The following is a 17,209-nucleotide window of genomic DNA, read 5'->3' as shown; positions in this document are numbered from 1 at the left end:
TGAGATAAAGACAATCAATCATAGTCTTTTTTACCCTCCTAATCCTAGAAATTGTCTTGTCCATGACTTCTTTTGTTCTTCTATCTCTACTACAACTCCTACTCATCCTGACTATGTTTTCCAATAATATTGGGCTCATAAGTGTAGAAAGATTATTGAATTGAGTAAACCTAAAGATCTTACTAGTGATATTTTTCCTACACTATCTACACCCGTTTCTTCAAATTATTATATTTCCAATGAGACACAACCTCTTACATATATTTATCCCACTTGTATGGTTCCTCCTATTCTTCAACCTAATGTTGTTTCTTTTTCTCTCACATCTAAAGATGAAAAGGAATCTATGCAAGTTTATCCTCCTTCCTAACTCATTTCTAGAAAAACTAAGTCCAACTGACACGATCATGTTCTTCAAAAAAAGTGTTAGGCTTGAGTTAAAGCCCATGTGTGTGTGTCTCATTCTTGTTATCCTTCCTTTGACCAACCTATGTTTATGGAAGTAGCTAATAATAATAATGAGATAGATAAATGTCATATTCACATTATGGATTATATTTCTATTTATCTTGATGAAGAAGATACTTTAGATGATCCTATAGATGCTAATTTTGACTAATATAATACTATTGATCTTGATAATGATTTTTCTAAAATTATTTTTAGATAACTTTTACTTCATCTAGTCTTGAGCATAGTGATCTCAATAGGGCACCTATTTAAACTTAGCTATTATTCATGTTATGTTTGAAGTTGTTCATCTCTCAAGTTATCCACGTTCCCTAAATGATATAGACTAAAATTGGGGAGGTGGAAAATGCACTTGAGTAATAGCTCTAGAATGGTAGCTTTTGCGTGTTCATCTATTGTGATGTGCTTCCCCTATATTGTGGTTATCATATATTTGTTTAGATTTCTTTGAAATAACCATTTTTTTTTTCTCTTTGGAACAATGTGATAAAGGAATTGAATTTTTGTATCATTCTTCTATTTTTATCTCACTTCTTCTATATGTTGTTGCATTTTATATTACACACATGCCCATGTTCATAATTGTGTCCTTGTGTTTGTCTACTTGGACTTGTGATATGGTAGAACTAATTCTTTTTGGTCTCCATGATGGTGTTCCAAAAAAAATTCTTATTTGTAACTCCTATATATCTTTCTTCCATTATGTTGAAGTTATACATCCTTTCAGGAATGATGAAATTTTATTTGTAACAATATTTACATATATTATCTCATCAACATACTGAACCTAAAAGTTGGCAGATCCCTATTGTGCTCTCTATATATTATGTGATTATGTCCCTTGATTTTTCTTTTATTGGGTCAATTTCATAGTGGAATAATTTCTAAGTGGATGTACATATACTCTCTTAAATTCATTTATCCTATTAAATTTTATGAAAGACTTTAATGTGGGGTCATACAATCTACTCATTTTTTCCCTATAATCATGGAGTAGAAAATATGGATTCTAAATATGGCTTAAAGTACTTTAGCCTTGGGGGCCTTGGTATACTTTCTTGGTTATCCTCAAATATATGCAATGTTGCATCATCATTTTTTGCACACACATATTTTGAATTTATTTATGGATTATGCACAATCCTAACGAATAAATTCTCCATGTACACCTTCAAATTAGGAAGTGATGATCCTTAAGATTGGATCTGTGTTTCTTTTGTACATTCAACATATGTTTAATCTTATATATAGGTAATGCAATAAATATAAAATTGTTAACTCTTATATGTGGGTAATGCATACAAATTTTCTAAATAACATATATATGTAATGCATATAGCACAAGCTAAGTTCCATACATAACTAACACATTTTAATTTATTTTTTATTTTTGCATGATTCACAATGAGATGTACACCTATCATTGGAATAATTATTTTATGCCTTCTTCCTCTACTTCTCTCAGTTAATGATTTCTCTCTTGTTATGACTTTGGAGTTATAAAAGACTTAATCCCTTGGAGACTTGATTGATTCTTTGTCTTCTTGAGCATGATAAAATCATCTAATTCCTTGTGCTTTTCTTTACCAAGAATTTGGATCGAGTCCTTTCTCTTGCTAAAGTGGGGGGGTGGCGTACCATCTTAAATTGGAAGAACCTCTTTAGTGATATTTAATTTAAATTTAGCACCTCACTAATAGGATTGCATTTAATTTGCATCTCTCTCCTTTCTTCTCATCTATCTTTGATTCCACTAGATAGAATTGGGTGGGACCTAATAAATCCTCCTTGATATTCCTCTTTTGCATCTCAAAGATCAAGGAAGGACTTATGTAATTTGGTCCTCAATTTCCTCTTTCACATCATTTCCAATCTCTTTTTTCAATCAAATTTGAATTTTCTTGAAATTTATACCTAATTTACAAAAATTAAGACCTAGTTTGGGACCCCAATGGATTCTAGATAATTTATAGACCTAGTTAATAGGGCTAAAGTTTGAACTTGGTTAACTAGGACCTTATTTTGGGATTGATCTATAGTGTTAAATGTTGGGCTCAATCAGCCAAAAAGAAAAACTTTATTTCAATTTCTATATAAGTCCATCCATTTGCTCATTTGGCATCTATAACAAAACTTGCAACCTAAAGATATTACAATTTCCACATAACCCATAATAGATCTAAAAAGAGAAAGTACTTAAAATCCACATGCAAGAGAATGGACAACATGCCCACAAAAATGTGACACAAGGCATATCCTAGAAAAACCTATTTGAAGGAAAAACCCAGCCTCCAAAAGCATCCATCACCATGTATTATTTAGAAAAAACATCATTGCAATACAACCATGAAAGCCTTCAAAGTCATAGCCACCACCAAGAAATCCGTGTGAACAAGCATAAATCCACACATCCCATGTCATGCTTCCAACCTTCACAAATGCTCCCTTGGCTAATCTATCTCACCTTGTCTTTCTCAACTTTCATTTCTTACCTTGCTTCTACAACCACCCTTGTGGTTTATTTTATAGTAGAAATATCCCACAAAACCACCAAGTGGTATTACATAAACCATGTGCTACCAACCCCCATTGACCCACACTTAATATTGAGAAGTTAGTTTATTTATCAAATATTAAACAAATGTATCAAGTATGATCACAATGTGTCAATACAACTCATCAAGGATAATCCATGGGAATCTCTCCATATTGCAAGCTCATCTAGGTGTTCCTAGGTCAACATTACATAATAGAATACAGTAATACAATATAAAGAATATTATGCAAGGTATGCAACACACATAATCTCAAAAACATCATGCATTCAAAATATTTATCTCATACACACAAGAATTTCATTCACAACTCATATCAGGCATTTGTCACACACTAGCACTCAAGTACTCATGTCTTCAAGCATTCAACCCATTTTTCAAGTCCATTCAAGGAGATTTTTTTTATGTATTTGGATTTAACTCAAGGTGCTTGCAAGGAGATTCAAGGAGTTCATTATCAACTCTTTCCTCATTCATGCTACAACCTTTCAATATCTAGCTTTCTTTATTAGTGATAGTGGAGCTTGTCATCTAGGGAAGGGTTCCACTTGCATTATTCTACATTTTCATTCATCTTGATCTAATTCAATAGGTAAAAAAACTATATTATATTGGATTTGAGAGTTCCTATTATTGTAAGCCAAATTCATGCATTTACTTTACATTTCAATTTCAAGGTTAATCCCTAAATCAGGTTTTGACCAAGGTAAACTCCTCATCAACAAAACAAATTATTTTTCTTGTAAGTTGTAGATCTCTAAAGAGAAAAAATTTCAAATTTGGATACTGTTCTCATAGAACTTCAAAGATTTAGAAAAAAATTGTGACCAGACACTATCGAATAGGGCCAAACTATGGTCATGCTAAGTCAACTCTTCTGCCTAAAGTTAACCCTACTACTAAAATTCAATTCTTCCATATAGTTGATTAATTTTAGGGTTTCAAACATATTAGTATTTCGACATTAGATCAAATTTTTTCACTGATTGGAGTTACATTGACATCATAAAATTAGGTCCAATATTCCTCCTTATTTTCAAGGTAATTCATTTAATTGTTTTATTTATCTTAGTACATCTGTTGGAATATTCAAATAATGGAAAGAGTACTTATGAGAGGGGGGTGAATCAGAAGTATCACACTTTAACCAATAAAACTTTAGGTGGAAGTAAATTGCATGCATGTAAATACATCAAGTAAACATGAAACTAAACACATGCATCAACAACATATAACACTGGAATTTGGTAACCCAGAAACCCTCCAGAAATAAGAAGGTAAAATTGGGGTGGGGATGATACCCACAAAAATTACTGCAGCAATATTGTTCAACCACTTTTGATGGTCTGCCATGTTAAAGGCCTGCCCTGTTAAAGGCTTTACACTATATCAATAGTGACCTGGTTAGAGGATTTACAAACACTTAACATGAAGTGTCACCCTATTAAAGGATTTAATCACCTATTTAAAGGATCTATGAAATAGTTGTTAAGCTAACCTATCACTATATGATTTTCATTCTAATACAATTGATAGAGAGTATTAGGTACAATGACCCTGATAGATTACAATCCTTGATTGTTGAATGCAGGCACTTGTTCCGCTTTGTCTGATCTTGATCCTTTGTGATCAGATAACCCTTGCTTCTAAAAATAGATTTTCCTTACATACCATCATCCATCCACTCATATATTTGCAATGAAATTTCATCTTCCTTATAAATACATTTGAGGATTTAGGGTTAGGTATGGATCTATGATCCATACTCAATCTCCATTCTCGCTTATTGTTTTCACTCCTTCTATTGGTTGCATGCCTTTATCAATTTTATTATTGGCTGCATGTAGATTGCATAGGAAAGATAAAAGATTTGATCCTATCATTAAATCCTTCAAGATTTACCTTATGTCAGCTGTAAAAATGGTTTACATCATAGTTTGTGTGAGTACAAACTCTTATGCTGATATCCTGAGTTACTCGACTCCTAAAGCATTCTTGATGCTCGGCACATGCTATTTCCTGGATAACTCAGCACCTAGATAAAATTGTATCACTCAAAACTTTATGCTACTTGGTACTTTATGCTACTCGACACCTGTTAACACTTAGCATATGTTCTTCACTCGGCACCTGAACTTTAATTGGCACCTGATCTTCACTCGGCATCTAAAAGTTGCTTGGCACCTGAAGATCACTCGGCACCTAAATACCTTCCTGACTCGGCTCATGTTGTGGCTCAGCTTACATGGTGTACTCGGCTCCAATGTGGAATGTGATTAAGTGTGTTGGCACTCAAGTTTCAAAAACCATTATGAGGTTAACAATCTCCCCCTTTGACATGAGTGAAAAAAACACTTAATTGACCTTATGAGTACATTAACTAATCTGTTTGGTATATACAGAGTTTAAAGAAAACTTGATCAAAATTTGTAGCTTACAATATATACCTCAAAAATTTTGTAACTCCCCCTGAGTTGATTGTGCCTTGTCTGTATATCATGCTCCTCCTCTTATCTTTTCTCCCCCATTCCATATCTATATAACTCCCCCTGTTATATCGCTTTTCTCCCCCTTTTTGACACTTATGTCAAAGAATGTTTAAGGATTAAGACCATATTTAGCCAAAAATGTGTTGTTTACCTCCATAATCATTCTGAGAGCTGCATCCCAATTGTTCAAAGAAATTTCCAGTGACTTGTGTTGGATGGCAGTCTCGGCAGCAAGATGAATAAGTCCATTTGATGTAGAAAGATTTGGGTCTTTCTTGAGAATAGTTTCAGCATATACTTTCTCTTTATGGAGTATCTCTAAATGTGGGGTAATGGAGGATTGAAGTTGTATTAATTTTTCCTTGATATTAGCCTCATCTGCTATTAATACAGCTTTTTCTTTGTGAGTGTGAAGCGATTGAACAAAATGCTTCTCACTTTGAGCTGGATCTTTAGGTAGTTGTATGCTTGAAATGTTTAAATTTCTTTCCAAGCTTAGTATCTTTTGGCTTGTTTCTTGTGTGAAGTATGAAAAATCACACAACTTTTTGTACAATGAGAATATATTCTCAAGTACCTTTTTCACTTTGTCAATAAGCTTTGCCAATTCAACTTGTGAAAGTGCAATTTGACTTGATATTTTCTCATTCACTTTCCCTTGAAATTTTCTTTCTGACCATTCCATAAGTTTTGCATTTGTTTCTAGGTCTTCATTTGTCACCTGGTCAACAATATCTATTAATTTCTCCATGATATGCTTTGACTCATCTGGTGATTGCACACTAAAGGCATCCATAAAGATGTCCTTAATCTCATATAGTGTTTGCTTTTGTTTATACTCCTTCCTAAGTATCTCTTGTCTTTTCCTCCTATTCAGTGCATCCTGTACCTCATTGATTTGATCAATGGTTATTGATTTTGAGTCATAGCTCAGTATGACTATCTGCTCATCTAATTCAGGGTCTCCATAGTGAAGTACCCTTGCAACTCTAGTAGTACTTGATGTTGGTACAAATATTTGCAGTGGCTGGTGTGAAGGAGTTCTCGAGGTAGGAAAATTTATTAATGTTTGTATTGCCTCCTGCTCTTTAGGGGTTTACACTGTTTCCTCCTCCTGCTATTTACCATGATCAATTATTGTAATTTTTGGAGGTACACCTTGTGTTTGTGTTGTAGGATTAGATGTAATAGTCTATCCTGTTTGTTCTGTTTGTTTTGTTCCTTTTTCTACAGCTGCACTTGGCTTCTATTTTGCAACATCAACTATGCTTGTTGGCATTTGAAATTGACTACTAGTAGTTGTAGAGATGATAGAAGGTGGTTCTTGTGGACTCACCTTATCTTTGACTGTACTTTCTACTAGTTTTTGCAATTCATCCATACTGACCAATACTGGATCTGCACATAATATAGCTTGCTGTGTAGATTGGTCAAGAATTCTTTTAAGATCTTCTGCAGTTAAAGGATTGATATTGTAATCAGAAGTATCACCTAAACATCAATAATATTTACAATGTATTCAGGTGAGATGGATGCTTGAGGAGGGCTAGAGGGTGGCAATTGTGTGTCTTGCACACTCTGATTTGGTTGCTGCTCTTGCTCAGCTGATGCCATTATATCTTTCTTTTTTGTCTCTTCCTCCTCTCCATCTTTCTTTTCTTCTTCCCTCTTCTCTTCTTCTTCCTTCTTCCCTTCTTCTTCCTTCTTTTCTTCTTCTCCCTTTTCTACTATTCTCTACTCTTCTCTCCTTTTTCTCCTCTCTTTTGGTGGAGTAGTAGCTTCTTACTTGTATTCTTCTTCAAGAAGATCTTCAATCTTTTTGTACAGGTTTTTCCATGATTTTGTTGTTCTTTGAACAATTTCTTCTATCTTGTTTTGGAGTATGAAGAATGCCCTGTATTTAGGTGTGAACCTATTATTATGCCTTTTGACTACTTTCTTTACTTGTTCCCTATTCAAATCCGACAATACACTTGCTAGGGTTGATTTCCTCATCTCTTTCTCCATTTTCAAACAAAAATGCCATCTGTCTTCTACAATTTTTGATAGTTCTTTTGGCAATTGTCCATCTAGTTCAAGTGCAGTGTACTTGAACTATGCCATCATTCCATAAACTATTTCTTCTATTCTATTCTATTCTTCTTTAGTAAATTTATTGAAATCAACTTTATTTAAATTACTTAAATCACCATTTTCAATCTTTTTACATAAGATATCCACTGAAGAATGGCTTACCTTTTTAGATTGGTCTTCTTCATTAGTGTCAGATTGAGCCACATATCTTCTTCTTTTCCTCGGCTCTTCATGTGTTTCCTTGATTTGTTCCTTCTTTGTAACTTCTTCTTTAGCCTTTTGAGTGGAGGCCCTTGTTGCTTCTCGTGTTGTTGGTTTTAGAGGTGATGGTGTGGCAGCTTTCTTTGATTTGGGCTTAGCTGAAGGATGTACTGTTTCCTTTCTCTTCTTTGGCTCATCTTTAGTTGGCGCTTCCTTGGCTTCTTCTTCCTCAGCACCTTCCTCATTGTCTTCTCCAAGACCTTGGGTTAATTCCATTGACCCTTGTTCTTGCTCATCCTCATCATCACTATCATCTTCTTCTTCTTCTTCTGCTTTAGCCTCAATTTCTTTACCAAATTTTTTCTTAATTTTCTTTAATAATTTGTCTTTCTTCTTCAATGTGGAAGAAATCTTTAATTCCATGATTATCTTTGATCTTACCACATCATAAGTGCCAAAGTGTGGAGCACTTTTATCTATTTCTTCTGCCAATAATGTAGTTATTGTTGTAGATGCCTCATCAATATTAATTTCATATCCAAATGGCCTTAGCCATCTCACTCTTGGTATTACTGCTTGAATATAGGTAAAATCAATGTCAACTAAGAAACATATATCATGAGTATGTTTTTCTACTAAGGAAACTAGTATCCTTAACCTTTGCTTCATGGATTTCTTGAAATCCTCAAAGTAGCTTGTCATCAAGGTATCAAAATTTTCTCCCATTTGCTCTATATATTCATTAATTTGAGCAATGATTGTTCTTTCATTCCTCCATGCCACTTTTCCAAAGGAAGGAAACTCATTCTGAACATAAAAGAATATGGAAACTAGAATTGCTCCAAATTTGCATTGAGTGTCCTTTTTTCTTCTTATGGCAGCTAGGTTTTCATTGATCTATTGTAGTTGCAGCTCTGCAAGATCATAAGTATGATCCTTTTTCACCAATTTGTATCCTACATCTACTGCAATACATGGTACACTGTTGAGTCGACTGGATTGGTAAAACTTATGAGTGATGACTCTAACAGCAAATTCAACTAAAGGATCCTATATGGTGTGAATTGTCATTCCTCTTTTGTTCCACTAGGCACCAGTGTTCTTTTCAATAACCTCCTTTGATTCACTTCTCAGGGTTTTGTACTGATCTAGGGTTGGGTACCCTGTTACTCTATGTATGATTTCTTTGGTCAATTTGATGGGAATATCTTCTAACCACAAATTTCCACCATGAATTCTGCTCAGCACAAGTCTAATCCATTCTATTTTGAATATGGTGGGAAAGCTTAAAACTCGGGTCAAACCCTTTCTTTCAATGATTTTGAATTCATCTTTCAAGACTCCATCTACACACAGTCTCTCATAGGCTTGTCTTATTTCCATGTCTCCTAGGGCTACTATCTTACAGTTGTAACATTTTCTCACATCTTGGACCATTACAAATTTTGGGGGAATTTGGGAGAGAGCTCCGGCTGGGTCATTTTTGTAGGCAACTTTGGGTATAGGATAGAAATTAGGTTGCTTGACCTCATTTGAAACTAACTACACTTCAAAAGACTCTTTGACCTGGGTTTTCTTCAAACTTGATGCCATTTATGCAAACTGGGGTTTTCACAACAAAAGGATACAAAATTGTGTAGCTCGGCACAAATGAAAATACCTCAAGATTGATGAAAAACATGTTGAATGTGGTTGCAATCTGCTTGATATGCTAGATTCTTGCTATAAAGTCGCTCAGCTCTCTTTCTTCTTCTTTTCTTCTTGATCGTGATGAGTAAAACTAATTGAAATCGCGATAATATACCCTATTTCCATTGCATTAAATGTTCAACTACCAACTCAGCTTCTGAAGAAATTTTAACCTAACTTAGCTTGCACTACATTTTCACTTTGCTGGGCTTCCATTGGAGTTATCCAACTCGGCATCAGTTATTAGCTCGGTCGTTGTTGGGAGCTTAGCATCTGTTGGATTTTAACTCGATATCCAAAGATAGCTCGGCAACAACATTTAGTTTCTGTCTTGACATCTTGTTTCATGTAGGTTTATACTTTGCTTAGCTTCTTTGTCTTGGGACTAATGTGTGATATAGCTTTGTATATCAGTCCTGTGTACTTCTCATGCTTAGTTTTATGAAGTGTGATCACTTGACCCATTGGGTGAAGTGATCCCTCCACTTGATGTGTTGCACTCATCTTTCTTTTTGCAAGTCTTGTTCATTTGCCCCCTTATCTTTTTGACATCATTCTTTTCTTTTCCCTTGTTTTCTTCAATCTTGGGTTCCTTTGATCTTGTGGGACAGTTTCTGCTGATATGACCAATTTTCAAACAACTAAAACATGTAGTTTGATTCAACCATCTTTTGTATTTTCCTCTAAAATGTCTTGTTATTCAGTTCTGTGGTATATGTCCATATTCTTCACAATAATGATAGATATATCTGGTACTGTAATCCCAATGATAATGACTTTCATTCCCTTCTGTTTTTTCTGGTTGATTTGATGTCCACATAGGTTTTGATCTGCATTCAAATGCCCTATGTCCATACTTTTTGCAACTATAACAATGTCCATCAAATCTCTGTGTTTTTGTAAAATTGGATCTGCAATCTTGTGTCATATGTCATTGCATGTTGCACTTGTGATAGAAACTCTTACTCTTGGATGTATTTGATTGATTGAATCTTCTGCTCCTACACACATTAGCTGTATGCCCCTTCTTATTACAGTAATGACAAGTGGGTTTTGAATCCTTACCTTTGTCACTTCTTTGTTTAACACTCTTTGATGATTCCCCAACTTCAATGCTATTGTATCCTAGTCCTGATGTATCATGGGCAGATTTTGGGGATTTTAGCAACTGTTCAAAATATTTGATGGCTTCACTTGACTTGTTGAGATTCTTTGCCACCTCTTTTTCTCTGTTCAATTCATTTTGCATTTTTTCATTCTGCATCTTCAAAGTAGAGATCTCAATATCTTTCACATTGAGTTCATGATGAAGGTTCATCATTTGGGCAAGTGTATGCATCTGCATGTTTGAGATCCTTGTCAATTCAGTACATTTTTTTTCAAGTCTGTTTGCAAGATTTCTTTTGTCATTTTCCATCATGACCTTATCATCAACTGCTCTTTTCTTTTGTTCAGTAATTTCACATATCATTATGGCCTGTGATTCATGTTCCATCTTGAGAGATCTTATCTCCTTTGCTTGAACTTTTTTTTTCTCCATCAGTTCTGCTATTGCTGCATCAAACTCTTTAGTGTCTCCGTTGGAAAATATGTTGGTGGTATCAATCTCCTTGTAGTTTATCTCATTTTCGGCTATGGCTAGATCCTTCCTTTTTTTTAATGAATTTCTCAACTTGTTTCTGAATTCCTCCAAGCTATGCAGAGTGAGTTGCACATCTATCACCTGATTTTCAATGATCTTTCCAAGTTTGAAAGCTTCCATCTTTAGATATTTTCCTCCAAGCTGTTAGACTTTTCCTTGTGAGAACCTGGATGGCTCTGATACAAATTGTTGGAATATTCAAATAATGGAAAGAGTACTTATGAGAGGGGAGGTGAATCAGAAGTATCACACTTTAACCAATAAAAATTTTAGGTGTAAGTAAATTACATGCATGTAAATACATCAAGAAAACATGAAACCAAACACATGCATCAACAACACATAACACTAGAATTTGGTAACCCAAAAACCCTCCAAGAATAAGAAGGTAAAACTGGGGTGGGGATGATACCCACAAAAATTACTGCAGCAATATTGTTCAACCACTTCTGATGTTCTGCCCTATTAAAGGCTTTACACTGTATCAATAATGACATGGTTAGAGGATTTACAAACACTTAACATGAAGTGTCACCCTGTTAAAGGATTTAATCACCTATTTAAAGGATCTACGAAATAGATGTTAAGCTAACCTATCACCATAGGATTTTCATTCTAATACAATTGCTAGAGAGTATTAGCTACAATGAACCTGATAGATTACAATCCTTGATTGTTGAATGCAGGCACTTGTTCCACTTTATCTGATCTTGATCCTTTGTGATCAGATAACCCTCACTTCTGAAAATAGATTTTCCTTACATACCCTCATCCATCCACTCATATATTTACAATGAAATTTTGTATTCCTTATAAAGACATTTGAGGATTTAGGATTAGGTATGGATCTACGATCCATACTCAATCTCCAGTCTTGCTTATTGTTTTCACTTCTTCTATTGGTTGCATGCCTTTATCAATTTTATTATTGGTTGCATGTAGATTGCATAGGAAAGATAAAAGATTTGATCCTATCATTAAATCCTTCGAGTTTTACCTTATGTCGGCTGTAAAAATGGTTTACATCATAGTTTGTGCGAGTACAAACTCTTATGATGATATCCTAAGTTACTCGGCTCTTGAAGCATTCCTGATGCTTGGCACATGTTGTTTCCTGGATAACTCGGCATCTAGATAAAACTGTATCACTTGGCACTTTATGCTACTCGACACTTTATGCTACTCATCACCTGTTAACACTCGGCATCAGTTCTTCACTTGGCACCTAAACTTTACTCGGCACCTGATCTTCACTCGACATCTGAAAGTTGCTCGGCACCTGAAGATGACTCAGCACTTGAATACCTTCCTGACTCAGCTCATGTTGTGGCTCGGCTTACATGGTGTACTCGGCTCCAATGTGGAATGTGATTAAGTGTGTTGGCACTCAAGTGTCAAAAACCATTATGAGGTTAACAATCTCCCCCTTTGACATGAGTGACAAAAACACTTAACTGATCTTATGAGTACATTAACTAATCAGTTTGGTATATGCAGAGTTTAAAGAAAACTTGATCAAAATTTGTAGCTTACAATATATACCTCAAAAATTTTGTAACTCCCCCTGAGTTGATTGTGTGTTGTCTATATATCATGCTCTGTAGATCATGCTCCTCCTCTTATCTTTTCTCCCCCATTCCATATTTGTATAACTCTCCCTGTTATATCTCTTTTCTCCACTTTCTATATCAATAGTTTTAATTACATTTAATATCTCTTAATAAATTAGGTTTTTAAGGGTTATTCATTCTTCCTCTAATTCTATAATCATTAGATCTTTTCTTGAAGTTGTAGACAACTAAATTTGATTACACCACTTTGGTAATCCTATTTAGTTATCTCTAAAGGCATCATTAATTAAATTCCTATTTAATTAATCCTTTGCCATCCCCTAGCTGATTAATCCTATTAAATCATCTATAGTCCTAATTGATAAATCAAATAACTTATCATTTATCAATTAAATCCTATTCTTCTATCTAATTCCAAAATCCCCATTTATTAAATAAATCTATTTAATAAATCTATCCCTCAAATCTAATAACCCCTAACCTATCCCTAACCCTTCATTTAGCCTAATCCACCCCATCCACCCATACTAACCTAGCTTAGCCACTAACTCACCCACCCTCATGAATGCCATCCACTTGCATATCTCTAACAAGCCTAATCTAATCCTAAATCACCTCTAATCCCTCCCCTAACCTTGTCACATTCCCTAAGTAAGCTTAAGACTTTCCTAAGTCAAGAAAAGTCAACAATCTCAACTCCCTCCAAAATATCCCAACCACCAAACAATGTATGCTCTTACAAAGCCATAAAGACTCTTACAAACCCACTCATTGCTCTTACAAGCCATTTATGAGGGTCTTTAATGCCTTGAGCCTCCTTTGTTGACTCATCCATCCCCTTTCCTCCATCCACTCACCCTGTGACATGTGTCACTCCCTGGTTGGTGCTAAACAAGCACAATCCATGTGCTCCCTTTTGAGTGCAGCCTAGCCCTCCTTAAGCTTTCATCTCTCCTTGCATCTTAACCCTCCATCCCTCAAGCCCTTAGCCTATAAATTTAATCCCCTCCCAAGCCATATCATCACAACCTTTGAGCTAAAGTTATAATGCTAGTTTGAGAAACAAAGCCTTTAAACCATACCCTTATAATGTCAAATTGAGAGCTCACAAAGTTACCAATTTGTCATTACCCATCCATCTCCATTGAAGAAAATTTGAAGCTTGAGCATACATCCCAAATCCTATCAAATAGACTCATCCCTAAATCAAGTGACCATCCTCATTGGGAGAGCCATTTCATGGCTCATATTCTCATTTGAGGCTTTTCACTTTGTCTCTCATATATGTTATGATTTGTATGCTAGTTAATGCTTTGTTTCTTTTAATAGATTAGTGTTTCTTGCTAACATATTTCTCATATACAGAAGTAGTGCTCCTTTATCACTTGGTTGGTACTAATCTTCTTATATCTAGTTATCTTAGAGTTCAAATTGAAAAGATTGATCTCCTTAACTCCCCTTAGAGGTTAAAGAGTCAAAACCCCCAGAAGTATGAATTATTTGTGACCTATTCCAATTGATTTACATTTCTTCCTGCACACATGTCTATTAAAGACCAACTAGTTCACTTGGAGCATGTTATCACCTAGGAGGGGATAGTTAAATCATGATAAATTCCTAATTTTGTAGTTATAACATTGGTAGTTCTCTAGCAATTTCTCTTTGTATTGGGTGCACTATTGATGTCCTTGAGAAGTCTCATGAGAGTGTGGTGATGCATTTGAAGTGTAGCATGAATTGATCTTTTTTAACACTCATGGATACATGTATACTTAGGTGATGGTATATTATTGGATGGTTACTCTTGATAATATTTAAAATTTGAAATTTTGAGCAATCTAGAACTTGGTTGGATGTGACTTCAAAAAAGACTGAGGAGGAAACTACTCTTTCATGATTAATGATGGCTTTTATATTGTGGAGAAGAATTATCATTCCTCACTCTTGGTCTTCTCAAAAATGTATAACTTAAGAGGTAATTACTTCTCTCAAGTTCTTTATGATTTTCTTTAATACTTATGTATCTTGAGCTACACTCAAATGGTATTGGGATTCATTATGAGAGATGGATAGTATGGTTATCTCACTAAGATGGGTTCTTTTTTCCTTAATGAGGATTATTGGAGACAAAAGTAGGCTAATTTTTTAAGATGGTAAATTGAGTGGTTCAATCATATCTGAGAGGCTTACATCCATGTAGATACTTGATATTATGGTCAATTTGATCTCTTGAGGTTGAACAAGTTTGGATGTTGTTATGGCTTTTATTGTAGAGCTATGTAGGAGATCATTTTTGGTAGAGATAACATTTAGAGTTATTTGTAGAAGGATGTAAAATATATTTGAGGTCTAATATTTTCATTTTTAATATGTGTGATCTTCCTATATGTTCAAATTCAGTTGACATTATATTTGAGGTTTTTTGTAGAGCTATAGTGATCAACATCTTGTGATCATGTATTCTAACTCAGTTCTTAGATGCTAACATGGATGTCATTATATATCTTTCTTATATCAATTGTGGAGAACTAGTGTAGAGGCACCTAAGCCACTCCAACAATACAAGGTCAACCACAGGACTCCAAGCATGAAGACAACTCATTCATATCATGGCAGAATCAATTGGGAAGTTCTAAAGCTTATCATGGCATCAAATATGCAAAAGGTGCAATCCCTAGGTTAAGGTGTTTTCTTAATGGTGAATATTCATAATTTTGTGAATTTTAGGAATTTTTTGCTAGTAGTTTCGCTAATAATTTAAGATTTAATGCAACCTAAATCACCACTTTTTTATTAAATTTAGTTCTAAAATATTTAAAATCACTCAATAATTTATTTTATTAAAAAAATTTAACTCAAAGATTCACCACAATATTCAATACATGATTAGATTTGATTCACCTGAATATTATATATTATCAAAGAAATTAAAATTAATTCACCAATAATTATCATAATTATTAGTTACTTTAGGAATATATTACCAATGTTTAGTTTTCACTATTAATTTAAAATATAATGTAATTCTCCTCATAATTTCTATGAGATAAAACATGTTCAATTTTGATTCGTAATATTCCATGACGATTAACAAACTACCTATTATTATTGAGATTCGCAAATATTTTCTACTCAAAATTTATGATTCCATAATAATCGCCAATGTAAATAATATTTAAAATAAAAAAATTGAGAGATTCGTCAATAAAAATATTTTTTTTCAAAATAATGAAAGATTTGTCAATAATTTATATCTTTTTCTAGAGGGGGATTTCTTAAAGTTTACCCTACCCTAGGTCTTGGAAGTCCAAAAAGGTAAAATTGAGCATAGTGATGTAATAGGGATTAAATTAAGTTATTTTTTTCTTTAGGAATGCTTAATAAGACTATTTGAGGCATTTGGCAAGGTTGGAACATTCAAAGTGTCCTTAAAATAACAAATTTGTAAAGTTACAAATTCAAATTTTGAATTGCAACAATTAGTTGGTTTTAGGAGGGAAAAGGAGTTTATTTATGTTCTAACCTTTTAATGACTCTTATACCAACCAAGGTTATTTGGGAATGTTGTAGGTAAGTTATATATAAGATGTGCAAACCCATTATATGAACAGGAAGTGAATAGTAGGATTACATTCTAAAATTAATGAAGAAACCCTCTACTTTGGCAATTTTGATGAGTTTGGTTCATTTTTCTTGTTGTTTGTGAGACTGATCTAAATTTGGATTAGACAAGGACATTGGTATATAGTCCAAACTTCTATTTCATGCTCTGATTGAGGATTCCTACAAGAATTTTTGTTCCTTGTTGCTGACTATCATAAATTGTCCAAATTTAATAAGCAATTTTGACAAGTTTTGTGAGACATGGGCATTCAATGAATGTAAAAACTTAAATCTCATGGAATGGCTCTATTTTAACATTTATCATAACATACTAACCTTCTAATATGATTTTGTGAGAGATAAGTTAAGGTATTTTGTGACCACCATACTAATTGCTAGTGTTTTGCATTGAAAGTTTCTCGTAGGTTACAACAGCAATATATTGGCCTTAAGGAGAGGTCAGTTTTATGTTTTATTATTCTTATGCATGTTGAATACAAGGTATTCGACCCTTTTTTTCTCTTGGGGGGGGTGTGGGAAGTATTAGGAGAACGTAGATTGGAGAAGCCCTAGTTTTGAGGGTTTTGAAGTCTAATTTGGGGCTTTTACACTTGTAGCACCAAGAAATTGAAATTGGTTGTGGATTCCCTTAATTCATCCCATTTTAGGAGACTCTTGAGACTCCTAAAGTCTATAAGTAAGCTTTAGACATAGTTGCTCTAAAAAAGCATCTTTTTGGAAGCCTAAGTTGTAGGTAAAATGCTAAAACAGGGAGAATATTCCAAAGTAATCCTACCTGCACTTTTGGCATTTCAAAGTACTCCATAAAGGGTATCTTAAAATTTAAATTATTGTCTTGGTGTTTTGGAAGTTTTGGGTGTTATGCATTATTAAAGCTTGTTGGAGACCTAATTA

The sequence above is a fragment of the Cupressus sempervirens genome, chromosome 5 (genome assembly GCF_028749045.1).
Source record: "Cupressus sempervirens isolate cs-2001-9-10 chromosome 5, ASM2874904v1, whole genome shotgun sequence".
Lineage (NCBI taxonomy): Eukaryota > Viridiplantae > Streptophyta > Pinopsida > Cupressales > Cupressaceae > Cupressus > Cupressus sempervirens.
Note: the sequence above shows the minus strand (reverse complement) of the source record.